This window comes from Chlamydotis macqueenii, chromosome 19 (assembly GCF_036417535.1).
Source record: "Chlamydotis macqueenii isolate bChlMac1 chromosome 19, bChlMac1.mat, whole genome shotgun sequence".
NCBI lineage: Eukaryota > Metazoa > Chordata > Aves > Otidiformes > Otididae > Chlamydotis > Chlamydotis macqueenii.
Genome location: NC_141574.1, coordinates 1,355,565 through 1,370,461, shown reverse-complemented (window position 1 = coordinate 1,370,461; position 14,897 = coordinate 1,355,565). Strand labels below are relative to the sequence as shown.

General features: G+C 41.0%; 1 protein-coding gene across 1 annotated transcript in view; it reads left to right on the top strand.

Annotated features, from left to right (window-relative positions):
• MNT (MAX network transcriptional repressor) overlaps nt 1-14,897 on the top strand; it is an 82,703-nt gene that overhangs the window by 1,250 nt on the left and 66,556 nt on the right. The window contains exons 2-3 of the mRNA XM_086762746.1: nt 2,322-2,442; nt 5,380-5,499. The gene's annotated coding sequence lies outside the window, so the exon portion shown is untranslated. The remainder of the gene's footprint in view (nt 1-2,321; nt 2,443-5,379; nt 5,500-14,897) is intronic.

Below are 14,897 nucleotides of genomic sequence, written 5' to 3'. Positions count from 1 at the left end.
ACTGGAAATGTCATAATCAAAAGCTGTGTAGTTTCATCTGTTTCTATTGCAAGTAGCAAGAGAAACTACTAATACCTAAAATCTATGTAATGAGTCCCCGTTTGTGTACTGGGGACACTGCTGTCAGCTTCAGCGCTGTGCTATGACTGCGGTCAGTCCCTTTCTCTTTTGTTCGTGTTGTTGTTTTATGTAGCAGTAGGCAAGAGAAGGCTGTTCAAACCCAGTGCACAACGCCCCACTGCACATGCATCCAGGATGACTTTTGAGTACGAACCTGCATGTAACACTTTTTAATTGACTAGATTGCGAGTTTTAGGTCCATTTAATCCTTGAAAATTCATTACGGTCTGCACCCAGAGATGATGGTACAACAGACATTCCCAAATACACTGGTGACATTCAGAATGGACTAGAAGTATAGAGTAATTCAGTTTCTATATACTGATTAATGTAATTAGTGATGAGATAAACAGTTGGATAAGTCAGTAGGCTAAATTTCCAGTGAGGAGACAATGCAGTGTGAATCTGATCCTTTTGTTAACAAAAAGCAATCAAAGCAGAGCAGCACGTGTCAGCATCCCATACCAACATTTCAAGGAAGTGTACAGATACTTCCCAAAAAAGAGGATTGGGTCTGGCCGTACTGGGGTTTTTTCCACCCAGGATTTCTAAATTTCTGTGCTGACCACTGGCAATAGCACTTTCCTTCCGTGGCAGGGGTAACATTCCCAGTCCCCTCCTGAGGCCCGTGTCAGTGGTATTTCATAGACACGTCAACAGGAGAAGCGCAGTGGATCAAAGTTGCAAGCCTGCACGCCCTTCGTGCCGCTCAGGTGTAGAGAAAAACAACGTGTCCAGCTGAAGGTGATTATTCCCCACGTTCTGAATCTGCGGGGGCATTAGCCGTTGGCCAATGTTAGCCTCTTAAATTGTTCTCTGACAATTAACATACTTTTAATTTCTACACATGCTAAGTAAGTTTTCTTATCTCTTAAGAGGCATACAGTTCCTGGCTTGTGTTGTTTTTAATGTGCTCATTATAAGTGGGCGGGCCTGGAAGCGGCTCAGAGCCTTCCAGCCCTCCTGGGCGGTAAAGGATGAGAGCAGGTGAATACCCCATCCACGTTCTCGGTTACACTGTGCGTGTCCTTACATCCTGAAGTCCTGTGGGCTCTGAACTGCTGATTGCAGCCTTTCAGCCCGACAGCTCAGCCATTTTTCCCCATCCATGCAGTCCGCGTGTCTAGTTCGTATCTCATCAGTTTGGCTGTGGTGCTGCTGGAAGACCATGTCGAAAGCCTTGCTGAAGTCAAAGCAAACCACATCCACAGCTCTCCCCTTGTCCGTACAGCCGGTCGTCGCACTGCAGAATACTGGGATGGCTGGGTGCATTAAGCACAGTCTGCCCTTGGCCAGGCAGTGCTGGCTGCTCCCAGTCATTTTGTTTCTTGTGCCTGAGCATGGCTTCCCAGAGGCTCTGCTCCGTACGCTTCCCGGGAGCTGGGGTCAGGCTAGCCAGTCTCTCGTTCTCCAGAAGTGCCCATTGTGTTAATTGCAACCAGTGAGCAGGATATCTGCAGAAACCGGGACTGAAATTTAGCATAAGACTTAAAATGGTATGCCAAAATTACCTTTGTTTTATTGCAGTTTCCTTGCAAAGCAGGCAAAACCTCTTTGCCGTTCACAAAATTCTAATGTATCATGTGTTTTGGGGTGCATAGTCGAGCGATAATTAGCACCTGCTCGACTCTTTTATGACACAGGTATTTTGTTCTTCTTTTACAGCTGGCCTTCCTTGTAATATCATTGCTTGATACTGGGATGGAAGAAAAATCCCAGCTCCCGGCACAACTGAACTATGAGGAGTCTCAGAGCCCCTTTTTCTTGATAGTTTCTTTGATTGCCACAGTGTCCCTTGATAACAGAAAACACATACCCTCTGTCGCAGCAGGGATGTGCAGATCCAAATTGCATGGCCCATTTTGATTTCAACTTTGATTTGTTTCTTCATAATGCTCCCAAAGTAAATGTTTACCACTTGCACAGCCATGCTTCAGAGTGAGTCAGGCTTCTTCAGTGTATTTTTTACCGTATGGGTTGGTGCACACAGCTATATCTACTACACTAGAGATTACGTATTTCAAAACGTTATGTCAAACCTTGCTAAAAGGTTTCTGCTAAACACTGAAAACCTAGTTCATTGATAATTCATATGTTGTCTATGAATGAAAGTTGCCATTAGTATTCTACATGTCTACATATTTGTGTAGCAAAACGTGTAGCAACTGCACCTCTGAAATCAACAAATTTGCATGTTGCAGGTCCATCCTGGTGCCTGACGTGCAAAAGATCCCAGCTGTTACAGCTACAGAGCTTTGGAAGATAAAAAGTTGCATGAAAATGCCTCCACAGATTTGAACTGAAAGATCAACTGAGTTTCAGGTCGGGAATAAATTCTGGTGACACAAATACTGTTGTAACAAGGTGCCTAAGCACATACCAAAGGAAAATTGACTTCTAGCTGTGTCTTACCGTTCAATTTAATGAGTCAATGGGCATGTCTACCTGTGTCATTAACCCTGTCACTGGAATAAATCACATGTAGGGAGAATTTTCTCATCTCTTTGTTCACTAGTAAATAGTGACTGCTCAGTGGCTCAAGCGAGACTTGCCTCTAAACCTGCAAAGTCGTCCACTGTGTTGTTTCCATAGATGGAAGTACATGCAAAAGTTCCTGCCACTGTGTATTTTTGAATTTTAACATCACTTGGAGTTTAACTTAAAGATATTGAAAAAAATAGTCTTTTTTTTTTCAACCAAAACAGAGAAAATACCTATGAGTGGGAAAAGGTTGTGTTCCCAATGCAAGGCATAGCACTAAAGCGTTCAGATTCCTTTTTAATGTATATTCAGGTTTTAGAAATCCTACTGCCAGTACTCCTATGCCCTTTCCTGTATGTTATCCCCGTAAGGAAAAGGGCAATCTGTAACTGCCTCCCTCTCTACCCAACCTTAATAGCATTAAAAAGAAGAGAAGATAAACAAATCTGCTCTCCAGAGTGTTTCAGTGTTGAGAACCTTGGCCTTGTGTAAAGTCTTCACCCTTCACGACAGAATTTTTTACTGAAGTGAACTCCTTGTCAAATTTATTAGAAAGAAAGTGAAAATGAAATTTTCAGCAAGTCTTCCATTTTTACTCCTAGAAGTTCACATGCCTATATTTATTCCATTTTGCTTCTCAACTAGCCCTCATGGATAGGTTATAAATAGTCTGTGCTGCTAACAGTGACCATGTTCTCTTTGTACGCTTTGATTCAATAGTCTGTATTTCTGTGGATATTATTTTCACATGATTCCTTCTTTAAGCTCACATGTTAGTCCAGCAACTACTTTTCCTAGAGCCAAAGGATGAAAGTCCAGGTACAAGTAGCATTTCTTCAGCTTATCAGTTTTGTTTTTACTGGCTGTACCCTGACAGAGGACCTTACATAAACTTTATTATTCACCTTTAAAGTACAGCTTTATCTGACAGCTGTAAGCTTGGCTCACTTGTTAAGTCACAATTTGTCTGCTGACTATTTTGCGTTTTAGTGAGGGTATAATCAGTGTCTGCTGTGCCTCACATTCAACCTCCTCTGTCCCCACACAGTGAGATATTAAAAGTATCCTTTTTTGTGATGCTGTGAAAAAAATATTGCATGTAACAACCTTGATGAAGTTTTTAACATAAAAATATTAACTGCAGGTATTTATTGCCATACAAGATGTTTCCTATTTCCAAATTTTAAAAATTTATATGATAATTACACCCGTTCAAAGGATGAATATGCTTATTTTTCAAACTTTTATTTAATATTTTCAGCAAATTATTCCTTATATCTTAAAAATGTGCTTATGAGTTAAAGTGAATGCCAGTAACGTGTACATTCCAATTAAAAGAATATTAAAGCAAAGCAGAGATAATAAAAGATCCGCCTTTCACTCTAATTGGGCACGCACTTTTGCATGCAAAAGGTGCGCACAGTTTTCATGCTAATTTAGAGGTGAACATGCAGATTAGGTCATCATAGACTCCTGTAGCTAACTGGAATAATTTGTGTGCGTAAGTACCCGATTTGCATAGAAAGCTGCTGCAACTGCGCATGCAGGTATTTTAGATCAGATAAATCATTCATCAATCAGACAGATATGTTTCTAAGCATATTGCAACTGCAGTTAGGCGAAGTTTGATGCGCTCTAAGTGCAAGCCTTTGTTGTACCTCAGCATCACTTCTCCATTCACACCTATCGCCTCTAGAAGTCATGCTTCAGAATGAAATAAAAGAAACTAAGTGTACAGATGGATAGAAGTAGTGATGTACGTTTACTTCACAAATTAGCGTATCAAAGTAAAAAAAACAACTATAAGATAAGAGTTGGTCAGTATAAGGGTTGGGGAAAATAGTCCAAAGCATGTTAGCATGAGCTGGTAGTATTAAAAGAGGGGAGCACAAACTAACATCAATGTATTCTTAATCCATAGTTATCCCAGATTTGGATTAAACTGCCTTCTGGGGGGTTTTTTAAGGCCCTTTTTATATTAAAGTGTTTATCTTTTGTCACAGCATTTCTCCTTGTAATGAGTTTATTTTTTTAAAAAGACTGAGATACACTTTTCTGCCAAGTATATCAATGGAATTGCTGCTGAGTCAAAAGCATAGTTAAAAACGAAGCAAATGTGTGGCTTTTTTAATTCTTTACATTCCACTGCTAATTATAGTAATGTGTAATCATGTATGTTGTTACTGCTGACACTATCCACCACCCTTCTGAATTCCTTTCACTGTATTCCTTTTCACTTGAAATAATAAAGCACTGCTGGCAATGCTAAATGGCGTTGTTTGCATTTTATATCATCATCATACAGCAAGGGGTGGTTTCGTTGCACTCTGCCTAATATGAAAATATGTTCTTGTGTTATTTTTCATGCTTTTGTAATTTTATTGTTTAACACGTAGAAATTTGGAATTTGCTTCTAAGTTAATAAGCATTTCCACCGATACGTATTAGCTTGTTATTGCAGAATCACCAGAAGCAGCTCTTAAAAGTTCTGCTTTTACAGCAGAAATCTGTTGCTCAAGATATTGTAAAGCGATAGGGAAATACGGCCTCTGCCCGAGTACGCTGCAGCATTCTCAGTGCAACTTTAGTGGTACAAGTATCTTTGTTTAGTTGATCCATGAAAATTAGAGGGAGATGTCATCTATTATAGATGTGGGAAATGGAAGAAGCTATATAGGAACTGTAACTTGTGGCTGGTCTAAAGGCAGTTTAGTAACAGCTACTGACTTTGGAATCATTGTGTGTTGTGTTGACATAACATCTTACTGTTCTGGTCAGGTGCAGCAGCAAGCTGAGCTGACGGGAAGACTGAGTTGCTGCTTCTCCAGAAGGATGATGGACTTTGCAGCTGAAGTTATTAACAAGCTAACAGACGAGTTTTATAATGTACAAGCTAAGGTATGCAGGAAGCCTGGTCGCTAGCTACTTGAAAGATGATTTTTAATCTTACATGTCCTCTAAAGAAAAACATAATCCTGAACAGAAATGCTTACCTCTTAAAGGCAAAATTAATGCTCTTTTCCTAATGTACAATCTATTTAACTAATTAACCTGTTCCAAACTTCCATAAACTGACAATCTATTCCCCCATTAAAATCGCCCACATTTTACAAAAATTCAAGATATTCAGAATTGTAAATGCCATACTGATCCTTCATTTTTTAAATTTTAGAATATTGATTATCACCAGAAAATTCAAATTCTCTTTTAGATTAGAAAATTTGTAACTATAGTTTCTCAGTAACATCATGAATGTTATTGGTCCAGCTAGAAGGCTTAGGAGTTGAAATAGATTTGTGCTAAGACTGCTGTAAACTTTTAAAAAGATGGTCCAGGTTTCTTTCTAATAGGAAGGAATATTGCAGCTTCCCGACTAGCAGGAGGTAGGTGGCTCAGAACACCTATGATTCACATACGTAAGAATGTGCCACGAACAACCCATGCACAGATACTCACACGCCCTAATCAAATTATATGTTTGACACATTCTTAAAATGAAACTTTCTGAACACAATTATACTTGTTAGTTGTGCTGTGATTCAGTATTCTGCTAGCTAGTAATGAAATACTTCCGTGGAATTTGGCTGTTCTTCATGGCACATCTCACAAGGAAGCAGTAACCTTAGTTAGCCTTTTTACCACTGTTTCTCCTCTGGACAACAGCTCTAATTAATATTATGTTATCTAAAACGTGTTGTGAAGAAGGACCACTTAAAGACATCACCTGTTGTAGTAGGTATTTTCAGGTAAATGTACTGAGAATTGTAAATGGAAGGAAAAAATCTGAGATTTAAAACTTTTATCGGACAGCAAATACACAGAAAGAAGACAGAGTCAGGTAGAGCACTTGCTGTTACTCTTGGGATGCTACACTGCTACCTGTGTGGCAGTTCGGCACTGGGCACTGTAAATGACAGAAGTTAAATGATTCGTTCTGTAATGCATGAATACATGTATTTCATAGAAAACATGGAATGTTTTATTGAATAGCTTCATAATTCAATAAATTATTATATGACTGAAAGAGCCATGGGACAGAGTGGTCTCAGCAGATGACAGGACATGATTTTCAGAGTGTTTACCCTTTATTTCCCATCAGTACTCCCTCTAGCTTGTCCAGTAATGATATACAGCTTTAACCTACACATCTGGAGGAACAGGCATTTACACAGCTGATAAATACCAGTCTAAGAGCTTGATTCTGAAGCAGATACATATGCAAAGAAGCAGAAAGAAGAAAAAAGTTAAGCAGCCCAGAAACTGCTAAGAGTTACTTTAGTAAGTTGAAAAAAAAAAGTAAGTTATGAGGAAAAAACAGAATCATTTGGGAAAAGTGGTTTGGTTTTTGGAAGGCCTGATCTTTTTGTACGGGCTTCTGCTTTCTCCGTCTCCTACCTTCTCCATCTACCGATGCTCAGGATACTTTCACCTGTTATTTTAATGTGAGCAGAACTGGGCTCCGTGTGCTAGCAGAGCTTTCAGAAGCATTCTTTGAATGTAGAGAAATACCTGTAGGCAATTCCAGCAACACAGCTTTTATTTTAATTTTTGTGGAGGAAAAAACAAACACTGAAAAGTGCAATGATTACATTTTAATATTCAGAAAAATCAGCTAAGTTTTAAATGTCTAAGAACAAATGCTCAAGGGCAAATAAAACCATAAACCTTTCCACCTTTAACCTAAGACATCAGTCTTCAGAGCATGTAACCTGCCAGATTCTTGTATGTTCGCCGTTAGGCACTCTGTACAAATTACCTTTTTTAGTTCAGGGTGTTTCTCCCACAAGGGAATCTTTCCATGCTCCAAGTTAATTACGTTTCTCCTCTCTTGAGTTTCTTTACTACCTAGAAATTTAAGCTAATGTAGCCTATTTTAGGTTTTTGGAAGTGCTCAGTGCTATGATATCTGTATACTAATCTAAAAAGATTATAAAAATCAGAATACAGGGAAGTAAGAGGACAGCTAGGGATCATCCTAGTTCTCACAGAACATAATATCTTTTGGCTGACTTAAATAATTGTCCTGAAGTAGTACTGCGTTATGCTCTGCAGAATGTGTACATTTTAATGAGGTGAGTTAATCCTGTATTCTAGGAAAAGACCTTGATAGCATTATCTGTCATTACTTACAGTACTGTATGTATTAGCGTGCACAGAGCTATTCTTGGACTGCCGGACCACTTAAAGAAAAACAACCTTTTACAGGAAACTAAAATGCAGTTGCTTACAGGCTACTAGTCAGCCACTGCAGAGAGTACCGGAACCAATAAATGACTGCTGTCTTTGCTGTGGGTACTAAAGAAGAGCAATGGGGGCACTGGTAAAGTAGGAAGGAACAATTCACTGGCTTTTGCTAGTTGGAGAGGCTCAGTAGCACTCATCTCCAATTTGGGTCAATAAATAACAAAGAGGGTCACATACTTTACAAAGATAATGCCAAGTGCTGAGGTTTTGTAATAAATCCCTTGCCCTACAATTTCCATCATCCTTGTCCACAGCTGGAAGTCTTCAAAGCCTGTTAGCAAACAGCAACAAGTATTCCACTGACACCTGAGGTGGGGAAAATAAAACACCAGCAGTGCTAAACGTCACGCTTGGAAATGACAATTGTAGTTGTTCAGCAGCCCTTTACCGGTTGAAGATTAAACAATAATGTGGGTCCTTGCTGATGGGATGCACCGCCAGTCAGAAAAATGGAAAGCACTCTCCGATCAGAAAGAGCTGAGCCAGCTGAGTGCGTTGGAAGGAGCTGTGTGCCAGTGAGCTGTTACCAAATAACAGTAGTCCAAGCTCTGACAGAGTCAGAGAGCACAAGAGAGCCTCCTGTAGCCTGACATTTAGACACTTGAAACTCAGCTAAAATCACTGGATTTTTTTTTTTGTTAGTAGTCTAGTGTTTATGTGAGCTGTGAGACGTAAGGGGGAGCAAAGTGAAGTTACACATGGCTGTAAAGCCAGAGTGGAGAAATGGGGTCAAATAAGCAAGCAGGAGCCTCTCTACTGTAAACTACGAGCAGTGAGGGCTCCATCGTCCAGCAGTGACGAGACTCTGTTACCGGGAGCAGATCCCAGTACTAAGCGGAAGATGATGGAAATGCAGGCAAGTCAGCGGGTACACTGAGAGCCAAATGTACTGCAATGCCTTTGTGCTCCCCCTTTCCAAGAGAGCACTGGTGTGACCCGAGAGGCATCAGGCACGGTGACTGCAAAGCGGAGTGGTGCTGCCCTGCAGGAGGAGCCTTCTGAGGGACAGGGAAATTCTTTCAGGAGCTGGTGATGTTTGTGGTTTGGTATGTGAGTTCCTGACTCACCTGTAAGTTCTCATAAAGATTGGCCGTAATTTTATCGGTAGAGTCTCACCAGGTAAAGGAGAGTAAACGCTGCTCAAAGGTAATCAAATGCGGTGCTCATGCTGATAAGGGCTCCCTAAAAAGCAGAAAGAGTTTCCTGAAACCTTCTCCAGCATGGATGCAGGAAAATTAGTCGGCCAGCTGAAAAAAGGTTGAAAATAATGTGAAGACAGCAACTTGGTTAGTTTAACATTCATTCCTGTCTTAATGAATATCTAAAATACTTTCCTCCACCTTTAGACTGTAGAGATACTCTTGCTGTAATTACAGGGCTATTAGGAAAATTGGAAAGAAAAAAAAATGCTACAAAGGATAAGTAGGTTAATTCCAGGAAAGTTCAGAGACATGGAAGCACATAGCTGTTGTACTTCTAAAAAGGAACCAGCACTTTGTCTAAATGTCTGCTTCTGACAGACAGCTTCCCTGGACTGGATTTTGGAAGTGAACATTTTGTCTCAGCTATTGTTGTGTTGCTCAGGGCACTGACACTCTGAAACAACATGTAGGATGGAAATAAAAGGGAGACAAAGTGACAGATCACTAGGGAATTTCTGTGACCACCTTCTTTCCTTCCTTCCCTTTTTTCCCTATTATTTTTATCTTGGACCGCAAAGTGTAAACTTCTAATACCTTATTAATGCAACCATAGGTGTGTATTAATATATTATTAGACATAGACCCTGTGTGTGTGTGTGTGTATATAATGCAGTATAGATATGTACCTTCGTGCTTAAATATTGCTAAAAGCTTGAGCTGAACTTACCATGCAGATTCAGAAAATTGAACAGAATTATTTCACGTAAAGAAACTCCTTCAGGATTAACCACACCTGCTACTTCAATATAATATCACTTTGCCATTTTTCAGTGCTTATTTTCAGCTCATAACATCTTTTTGCTGCTGAACAAATCCTATGAACACTTCCTTTGTGCTGTAGCTATTTATCTTGTGGTTTCACAGTAAATGTTAACTGCTCTACGACAGCGCTTGCCACTAAAAGAAGTGATTCCTCCTTCTGCAGTTCCCAGCCTCCTCTTTCTGTCCCCATGCTGTTCCCTCCCTTTGTGTGATGCATGGATGGGAGAACAATCCAAGGTAAACACACCCAAGAGTGAAGAATGACCCTAGTTTTTACCTGGATCAGTTTCATGGTGCATTTCATCCTGTGGCCACATGAAAACTGTGGCTAGGATGAATAAAAGGGCTGCATCAGCGTAGAAATGAACGGGTGGAGGCGCATGTGGCCGCTTCTCTCAGCACGGGTGCCAAGCTATATTGATTTAAACTGTGACGTTAGCGCTGCAGTATACTTCCCCTCAGTATTTGTAGTATGTACACAATGAAAGGAGAAGAATAAGTTCCATAACCTCCCCTTGGATAAATCAAAATGTTTCTATTAACTTCAGTTAAACTATGGCTGTTCAAGAATTCAGAACATCACTCCCTGGGACACCTTACCTCTTCTTAGCCCGATCCAGTTCTTTACGCATATGGAAAGTCCCCTATTAAAGCCCACTGAAGCAGGCCCTTTAACGAGCAAATGAATCTTTGGTTTAAATTAACGAAGCCACACCAGGAGTGAATATAGCCCTGTTCCAATCAGTGATCTAATTTTTGTACAATGATTGCAATTAACAAAGTACATTATTTTCAGATCATTCTTAATGGATGTAAGAGCTTGACATTAGCTACTCACTGTATCGCAAGACCAGCATAAAACCATTGCAGAACCTCATAATAGTATATTTGAAATTGAGTAGAAAATTTCAGTGCTTGTAATACTTCTTTCTTTAAGATCTTGAAGTAATAGAATTAATTTTCATCACATAACCTAGGATGTTTCACTGTGTGACGCTGACAGTAGTCTAGAATTCTTCACTGACGTATTTTTGTGCACTTCATTCTTCGTTCTCCATTGCCTTGCTCCCTGTGGAGTAATTTACATATATGCAAGATGAATGTAAAAAATCAAATAAAAATTGTGGCCTTTCTCACTGAGGTTTTGCAAGTACTACTAATAAAACAGGGTGCAAGGCAAGTGGAGAATCTAGCCTTCAGGCATGAATCTGATTTCACGTTATTCTCATCCAGTTCTTTGTTTTGATGTTATTCTTAATTTTTAACAGTATTTTACTAATTAAAAAACACACAACAAGCTACACCATTCAAAAATTGTTGTGAAACCCATTAACTAATACAAATTTTAATCCGGAGTGTTGAGAATGATAGTGAGAAGCAAGACAGGATGGAGTGGGGGTAGGGAACTTGGAATAATTTAAAGAAATGGGAGGAGAAGGCGAGAAGCTCATTTTATTCTCATTTAGCAATTAAGACAGGAGTCTGTCTTTATCCATCATAGCGGACAGAGGAAAGTAAAGAGAGGAGGGGGTGATGGGTTGGGTGTTTCTTTGTGAGCGTACAAGTTGTGATGAGAAAGATGAATACGAAAGGAGAGAAGTTACTGTCAGTATCCAGAATAAAAAAATGTCTTAGCAGGTTGGCAGTCAGCTCATCAGAGATTCTGTAGCCCGCCTATTAGCCAGGTGGCCAGATTCCCCACTTAGCCTGCCAAGTGAGTTGATCATCAGCGCGGAGCCAGACAGAGTGCCAGGTGGCCAGATCCATCACTCAGCATCCAATTAACAATGACACTGGGTCTGAGCCAAGCGGAAAGGCAGCTAGGAGACGGGGAGAGGGAGCATCGCTGAACCACCAGCCCGGTCCCTATGTCAGGTCCAGCTGCCTTTAATTTTTCTAGAAAGCTTGATTTTTTGAGTCTTTGCTGTGAGTTGTTTTGGTGGGTTTGGGTTTTTTTTTTAAGTAATAAAGCTGTCTAAATCTTTTGGCCACGTTGTAAGTGGTGGGTCTGTCCGTTCCAGAAAGAAACTGCCCAATTCATTTAACTTCTGAACTGCGTTTGAGTATTAACCCGATTTGGAGAATGCTAGCCCACGTCTGGTCCTGGGTACCATGGCACAAGAATCTCACCTGATTTTACCTGAATTACTTGGAAAGAAATGATCCTCCACTCAGTCATCATCAAGAATTTTAGATATAAGGGCAATTTTCTAACTCTGTTTTTCATACTGTTTCAACATTTAATAAAGATTAAATGGTAAAAATTGTCCTTTAAAGGCATTTTCACTTCAGTGGATTTTGTAAGATGATTTTTGTTATTTTGTAAATGCTTTTATTATTTTTTATGGGGTCTACTGTTCCATCCTTTAAATCTGTCACAAATTTTCCATAGGTTTAAATGGAAGTATGAAATTCAGTGTTTGTTCTGGTTATGTGGCTATAATAATGGATTTCTTAAGAAAGCTTTGGAAGACAATCGGGATTTGGGAGATGGGATGGCTCAGTGAAGCCTTACTGGTCTGCCATGAGAGCGAAGCCAAAAATTAAAAATGTTTGAAGTCTTTTCCACTCCCTAGAAAGCAGGTTGAGACATGTAAGTAAAGAAAATCTGACAGTTTCATACACTTGTTTTGAATAAATAGAGGTCTTCAATTTATAACGTCTTGCATAAGTACTAAGGTATTTAAAAAGTCGAGGCAAGGTGAGTGTTTGAAAGTTCAGCTCTCTTTAGAGCTCTCTCACCATCTGGAAGTAGCGTTCCACCTTTAGGCTGGCAGTTAGGGCGAGAATAAACGCTTCTGAATGGAGCAAGCCGACTGACCAAAAGTGAGATAGCAGTTTGTAGGAGTAGAGCTATATATAGCCTGGAGGATACAGCCCTTCGAACTGCAGCCTCCACTGGCCCACGGTCAGCGCGGGGAAGGTGCTCTGGGCTCGTCCAGCACCTCAGAGCTGTCGCTGCACTTAACACAAACGAAAAACTTCAGTGGAGAACAGGCGTCAGGGTTTTGTGGTTCTACCTAGGCAGCTGCACATAACAACATTTAAAACTCCGTTCCCCAGGCTGGGTATCAGATTTGTCACGTCTGACTGCTTCGTTATGTGTTAGTACAAGGATACGCGTAGATGAACAATTAGCTACATCAAACAGATTGTTTAAAACGATATGGTGGTTATCTTACCTGACATGAAATACAAAATATCATTTCAAGCTCTCAAAGACTTGATTCAGTTAAATCATGCAATACTTCTCTGTATTAGATTTTTAGTGATAAGACAGGAATAGCAGTTTTGATGCATGACTCCTTAAAATCAAGGCACTTCCCAGCATTTTGGATGGAGTCAGTAACTGATTTGGGATGATCCCAAGTTGACTCAGAGTAGCCCTGTGACCTTGTGTTTGCCTCTCACCAGTTTCCATAGGTGCAAAATGGAGCTAACAATGCTTAATTATCCACTTTATCTACTAAATAGGGTTAAGGCTAGGGACGGTGTGACCACTTAATTACTCTTTGTAATGAGCCCTGAAAATAAGTGGCTGAGACCCCATGTTGGGGTAAATCGCCTAGCTGCTGGATAACGCCGTGCGCGGGGTGAAGGCTGACGGGTCCGGAGGGCCGGGCAGCAGCTGCAGCTGCAGCGTGTGGCGGCTGGCTCTGCGGTCCCAGCCCCGCACACCCGCTGGTGGCCGCAGAGCTGGGCTGTCTCGAGTGGATTCCAGCGCTTCCTCGCCTCTTACGAAAGGGTGCAGTCTAGCGATTGCTAAGTGTGATGCCAGGCTCTTTGCATCATCCGATCTCCTCCCCCTCTCTCCGCCACAGCTGTGGTAGTAACAATTACGCTGGGAGGAGTGTGTCTATCTGTGGCATTTTTGCCCATTTGATCCCTCTCAGACAATCACATGGAGGTGGGGTTTCTGTCTTGCTTACGTGTCTGTATTTTCAAATCAGCCTCTCCTTGTGCTGCTGCTCTGCAGTCAGCGCACCAGCAGATGGTCTCTGCGCTGTACCGCGTACAGCACAGTGTCTGCAGCAGACGAGAACAACTTGTGGCTTGCAAACTGCATGCAGCTTTTCACAGGCGCCGCCTGCAGCGATCAAATACCCAGACCCCCTGCTCGCCCCCGGAGCACCCGGCTACTCACCGCTCCCGCCTCCCCGGTTGACCGGCCCTTCGGCCCTACGCAAGGAGGACCGCGATGTTCTTTCAGTGCAAGGGGACTTGGAGAGAGAAAAGGCTTTACTAGGTCAAGTTTTTGATGATCCGTGGCAGGACACAGATTCCCAACAGAGGGCATGATAATTACGGAGCTGACGCTGCTTGCCTCCGTCCCACCCACACTGAGCCCCATGGTATGCATCAGTTCTGCCCTTTGCTGTGCGTGTTACGCAGCTAGGCCAGCAAACTTAAGGATATCCGTAATCTCTGGCCAGTACACAATGAACAAGCTGAGCAATTTTAGTCCCTGCAATTGATTTATTTTGAAAAACAAAATAAGAAATTTTTCCTTGTTGGCCAGGTCCAGAAGTGCTTCATTGTCTTTGCCTTGTCTTCAAATTTTTGTGAAATATAAAGAAATGAACACTTTGTGCCTTTTACTTCTATTTTAACGTAACTGCTTTTAGAATCCCTTCATCATTTTGGACTAGAAGAAAGGTGTTTTCATGTCAGCTTCCTAAGGGCAGTTAGTTAGTGTAGTAGTATGCATGGATGAAGGCAGTGCCCAGCCAGAGAAAAAGGAAAAGACAGAGAAAGGGATGGTCAGCTTTACATATTTCAAAAGACAAAGTGCCAGATAGGACCTCCCCTTGAGAATTTTTTTCCATTTTAATTAATTCTTCAGTCTCTATTGATGTTTTTTTACCAGCATCATCAGGCAGTATTTACATTTGTTTATTTTGATATTAGAATGTTGATGAACAACATGTGAAAGAACCAAACCAAAATGAGTTCAGAGATATTCTCACTTTGTCATTCATGTAATTTAGGGCTCTTTTATCAACAGTCTCACATTCTCAGATGCCAGTTCAAAATCTGCTGAAGGAACATACAATTGGAATGGACCGTCTGTAATTCAGCCCAGTCAGC